Source organism: Salmo salar, chromosome ssa29, assembly GCF_905237065.1.
Source record: "Salmo salar chromosome ssa29, Ssal_v3.1, whole genome shotgun sequence".
Taxonomy (NCBI): domain Eukaryota; kingdom Metazoa; phylum Chordata; class Actinopteri; order Salmoniformes; family Salmonidae; genus Salmo; species Salmo salar.
In genome coordinates this window covers 17,497,361-17,503,686 of record NC_059470.1, presented here as the reverse complement: position 1 = coordinate 17,503,686, position 6,326 = coordinate 17,497,361, and positions in this window count along the sequence as shown.

Genomic DNA, 6,326 nt, shown 5'->3' with positions numbered 1-6,326 from the left:
AAGGAGAATCAAGCTCATCACCATACACTTTCCCCACCCGGTGGTTCATTATCATTACATGATTATTATTATGTAATCTGTTGCCTAATAAACTGCATGATTTCCAGAGTCATAGTGGGAGGACCACATAACATATCATCGCGTGACTCCAAGCTTAATTCGATATGATGGTTATTACGGTATATCAATATTTGCGCATAAAAGTGTTTCCACCGCCATTTCTTTCATAAGAAATGTTTAAGACACAAAAATATCCCAACTTGTTTAGCGTACTTCGTTTTTGTCAACATTTGGAAAGTTTACCAACAATTTGCTGTTTCCATCAGGCCTGTCGTGACATTCTTTTATCCAACACGTACTCGCATAAAAAGGTTGGATGGAAACCTGATGACTGTCTTCAAAGAACGTGTTACTAACATATTGTCCTCCAAAATCGAGGTCTTAACCTTTGAACACAAATGTCTAACTTCTGTAAAAATCCACATTTCCAGAAACAACCATTACTTGCTAGCCAGTCATCCACTGGTCAGCGGCAGACTTCAAAATGTTTAACTGGAGCTGAAAGGTCAGCGAGAGGTTGACCACTTCCTCTTCCCTTCATCTCTTTAATCTATTCAGTCACACAACTCAGTAAAAGAGGCCTGTATGCAAACTCACATCAACCAGCACTCTGCAGGAAACAGTTGGAAGAGAATGCACATTATCTTGTATCTTTAGTCTATATAGCCTCTGTTCTATTTCTCAACCTTTTTAGTTCCATTCTGTGTATTTGACCTCATGTCAAAATGAGTAGTGCACCCATGACGTAGAACAAGACAATGATCAAGACTAGAGATTCACAACCAAGGACAACGGACAGCAAAGCAACAAAGAATGACTTGTGACATCTCACAAAGTATTCACAGCCTCAATGATATCCTTTGAAAGAATGAAAGCAAACAAAATATCCACAGTACATTTATAAACTGATATTATATTCTACAGGCTTGTGATTGACCAAATGTGCCAGGAGCAACATAGTGGAAGTAAATCTCTAGATACAAGGTTAATGGGTTCAGTAAGAAACCTCAGGAGGGCATACACAATGTAGGGTCTAGTCTATAGACCAAGACTTTTCACTTCGAATTGACATTGAATAAATACCATTGGAATGACAAAAGAATAACTGACTAAATATGAAGAGAAATAGTTTAAATAGTTGTCAACATTTCACACACTATGTTTGCACACTTCTCTTTCATCTCTTCTTGTGTTGCAAGCCGGTTGCACTCTTTTGAATGGATCTAAGCTTCCCTACCAAAGACCTGGCGTTGACATGTTTTGTCTCACACGTTATCATCAAACAGACCACTGCATGCTGTGAAGTGGTACACACACAAACACACACACACGCTACAGGCTTTAAATATTTTGCTGTACGGCCACTCTCACTTACACACACACGCCACGCACGCACACACACACACACGCACGCACACACACACACACACACACACACACACACACACACACACACACACACACACACACACCACACACACACACACACACACACACACACACACACACACACACACACACACACACGCCACCCACACATGCTACAGGCTTTAAAGCTTTTGCCTCAGGTGCCGTGTGGTTTTAACTACATTGTCTAGTCCTGTTAGTGGCAGTCAGGCGTGGTAATAGAGGGGATCTTCCATTCTCAGGGTGTCTGTTTTGACACAGCACCGGGCCAACATGCTAGGCAGTGCTCTGAGTACCTGGCACAAAGAGTACCTGGAACCTTTCAACACATTACTGTATACTACTGCTTTGAGATTCCAATTTGCTCTGCATGTCACCACCCAAATATTTTGCATCCCTAAAATCACAAAACACCATAACAGTGTGTGTTTGTGTGTGCTGTATATTTTTCTGTCTATCCTGTAGGGTGAGATAATGACTTCAATAAAGAACACACCTCTATTAAATGTGATAATTGTATGTGTGTTTCATGCACACGCACACACACACACACACACACACACACACACACACACACACACACACACACACACACACACACACACACACACACACACATGGATATGAGCTCCAAGTGGCAGTTTACATTAGGTCATAACTCAGAAAGAAGAACCTAGGCTCCTGGGTCCTGACCCAGACAGACACCCAGTTTCCCTCCATCAGCACATTTTGCACTGACACACAAGACGACTTCCCCTAGTGGGTGACATCTTGGATCAAGTCGGAGGGGTCCTCCTAGTCGTGAAGTTGTAAATCTGGCAAATGAAAAACAAATGTGAGCGAACCATTAGAAAACAAACAAACTCAAACAGGGATGGTAGCAATTAAAGGAAGATCCATCCGGTGATGATGGTTTCTGTTTCTAATCTGCTCTGTTCAAAGCTAGATTTGGAGCAGTGGTTATATGTCTTAATAAACTGGTTTATCAATTTTATATCTGATATACCTCTGGGTTCACTATTCCCTTCAGAAGATCTGTCTCAACCACAAGGAACTTTAGCTAAAACTTAAATGTTAGATTTAAACGGTTGGTGTGTACTATGTCATACTATATTACACAGAAAAAACAACTGGCTCTTAAAAAGTAATGCACTACATAGCAAGAAAATACACTTTGAGGAGTGACTCATTACATTTGTATCCCATATGTCAGGAAGCCCATATGTCAGGAAGCCCATATGTCAGGAAGAAGCTAACTCATTCCAAATGTTTCTGGGCTGTCAATGGGGTCTTACCTCGCAAGATGATTTTGTATCCTAACACACCAGACGCTGAATGCTCAGAAGGAAACATTTTCGACACTAAGTCATTGTTTTCAATCAACACAACAGGCCATAATAGTATCCATGTCGTCTGAGAGTAAGACATCATAAACAATGAGACATAAGTGAAAACATGCCAGTAATCAGTATTAGGGTAACACTTTATAACAACTTTCATAAAAAAATAATTAATAGGCCTATTTCATAAATATTTTATTATTTGTACATATTTATAAACATTTATGAGCATGTATAAGGGTCATTCCACAAAATTAGTGCCTTTTGTGTCCCTTTTATATTTTAAGTAGAAATTGTGCATCAGTATATACTTTTCTAAGCCTGTTATATTAAATGAAGTGCTCTTTAATATAGAACACATGGAGAATGCAATAAAAAATGAATTTGAATAAAGGCTTGCTAAAGTGCCAAAATTCAGCATTTTGGCATGTCTCTCCGTCAACACTGTGTCACTTCCAGGAAAAGTTCAACCCTCTTAATCCAAAAATGTATCCATGTCTCACCATCATTGTAAAGCCCTCGTTATTTTGTTGCTTTGACAAAATCATCTCTGCAGATTATTATTTATTTCATGTTAGTGGAACAACCGATAAGCATTATAAGCGTTGCAATTTATAAGCATTTATAATATAAAACATGTATAAAAATGTTGCTAAAATTGCATTTTTATGAAAGTTGTTATAAAATGTAACATTATTTCCATATGGAAATCTCTCATATGGCAATGACAAAAAAATTATGTTGGAGGGGTCAGGCAGTGACTAAAGCTATATGTAAGGTAACACTTTACTAAACTTCAACAACTGCAAAGACTATGTTATATCCTGACTACTCTGAATGAAACTCGAACTTCAAGTCAGGTAGAAAAGGTGACTTATGAAACACGTTAAAACTCTCACACATACAGTCGGATTATTCAAATGCCCTTGAAATACATTAACAGTAGCAACAGTGACTGAAAACATGGCTCCCAATCAAGCTGCTTTAGATGCAGAAAATTGCTTACACATCTTATACGGCGATTGGAGCCCAAAATGGACAAACCGCAGAGGATACATTCTCACAAACTGTGTGTCAGAGATTGGGGTATCCACAGCAGTGATGTCTGCACCTTTCCAAAACCAACCATCACGCCCATGCCCATGCTATGCATACTGGCTGCATACACTGGAGAGAATCCAAACCTCTTTTTAGTCAATGAACCACACATACTGTAGGACAAAAGGCATATGATGCCAAGAAAGCATGGCCATAGGCTTAAAGCAATGATTGGCACAGCTAGTGTGACTGTCCTGTCCATAATCCATTGCTATTGTCCTCTAACTAAGTCAGCATGAAGTTCAAATGAAGCCCCATGTTTTCATCGCCGTGCTTTACCCCATTTCACATGTTGAAATGTTTTCAATTTCCTACCAGACCACCTTTTCATCAGAATTGCATCAACTATTTTTCTCTTCATCAACAACTTGCACATGAATTAAGGTGGTGTTTAGCAATTTTTCCAGCTAAAAAAGTAATATCAAGTGAAAGACCCTCGGGAATAATAATGCCTTAGTTACTTTAATAATATTTACATACGGCTTTACTCATTTCATATGTATATACTGTATTCTATTCTACTGTATTTTAGTCAATGCCACTCCGACATTGCTCGTCCTAATATTTATATATTTCTTAATCCCATGATTTTACTTTTAGATTTGTGTGTTTAGTTGTGAATTGTTAGATATTACTGCACTGTTGGAGCTAGGAACACAAGCATTTCGCTACACCCACAATAACATCTGCTCAATATGTGTATGTGACCAATAACAAATTTGATTTGATTTGAAAGGCAAAAGGTTTTATTGATTGAAGTACTCCATCTAGTGGGCATTAATGGCCACGCAGTGCAACGATTAAGTAGGTTTTATCAGTCAATATCTTCAATAAATTCTTCAACCTGAATTCGCCCAATTATGCTTGACTATGAATTAAAGCTACTCGTGCATTTAATTTACATACATTTACATGTAACTTTACAGATAGGCGTTGGCCTACGTCACCAAAGACAGGATGTGATCTCATGAGAAATGTCTGAGCACTTTCATCCCACTCTCTTTAAAAGTCAGACATTAGGAAATATTGGCTTAAATAACCGATATATCACAAGGATATACTACTTCATCATTGTTAGCATGCTAACAGTCCAAACAGGTATCATCATCGAGCCAACTTGTTAAGGGACTTAACTTCAGGTTTGACATATATACTGTCTCTAAGTTATATAAGTCTAACTTGGAGTTAAGTCCCTTAGCTATGAGCCAACGAAACAATACTATTGTTGATTCTTCTAAAGCTGATGACATCCATCATAATTTCCCTCATCCCTACAGGAAGCATACGTATTTAATCTACTGTCCCATGCACAGGCCTATTTATTCAGCCAATTACTACACTACTATAAAAACATAATTTTGATTAATGGAGCATGCACAATTAATGAAGGAAGATTAGGAAACTAAACTGCTTGGAGTAACCCTGGATTGCAAACTGTTATTGGTCAAAACATATTGATGCAACAGTATCTAAGATGTGGAGAGGTCTGTCCATTATAAAGCGCAGCTTTGCCTTCTTAACAACGCTATCAACAAGGCAGGTCCTACAGGCCCTAGTTTTATTGCACCTGGACTACTGTCCAGTCATGTGGTCAGATGCCACAAAGAGGGGCTTAGGAAAATCACAATTGGCCCAGAACAGGGCAGCACGGCTGGCCCTTAAATGTACACAGAGAGCTAACGTTAATAATATGCATGTCAATCTCTCCTGGCTCAAAGTAGAGAAGAGATTGACTGCATCACTACTTGTATTTCTAAAAAGTATTGACATATGGAATGCACTGAGCTGTCTATTTAAACTACTAGCACACAGCTCAGACACCCATGTATAATCCACAAGACATGCCACCTGAGGTCTCTTCACAGTCCCCAATGTCCAGAACAGATTATGGGTGGCGCACATTACTACATAGAGCCATGACTACATGGCTATTCCGCATCAAGTAACTCATGCAAACCAGATTTAAAAAACTGATGAAATACACCTTATGGAACAGTGGAGACTGTGAAGAGACACACGCACACACGCACGCACACACACGTACACATAGATTTTTTTGTTGTAGATATGTGGTAGTAGAGTAGTGGTATGTGGGCACAGACTTAATGTGTTGTGAAATGTATATGTTTAAAAAATGATATCTGCCTTAATCTTTGCTGGACCCCAGGAAGAGCAGCTGCTGCCTTGGCTAATGGGGATCCATATTAAATATAAATATAAATACAACAAATGTTTGGTAGAAAATGTACCTTTATCTAAAAAACTATATTATTTCTATAAAAAAGTGTATTATATTCTTCTTCTTCTTGTTTCTTGTGGCCAGGTATCAGAATTGCCTCATGTCTCGTCAAAATCCAAGTATTGTATTTCCCTGCAACGATTCTATTGGCTAAAATCACCCATGTCACACAGTGACAGCCA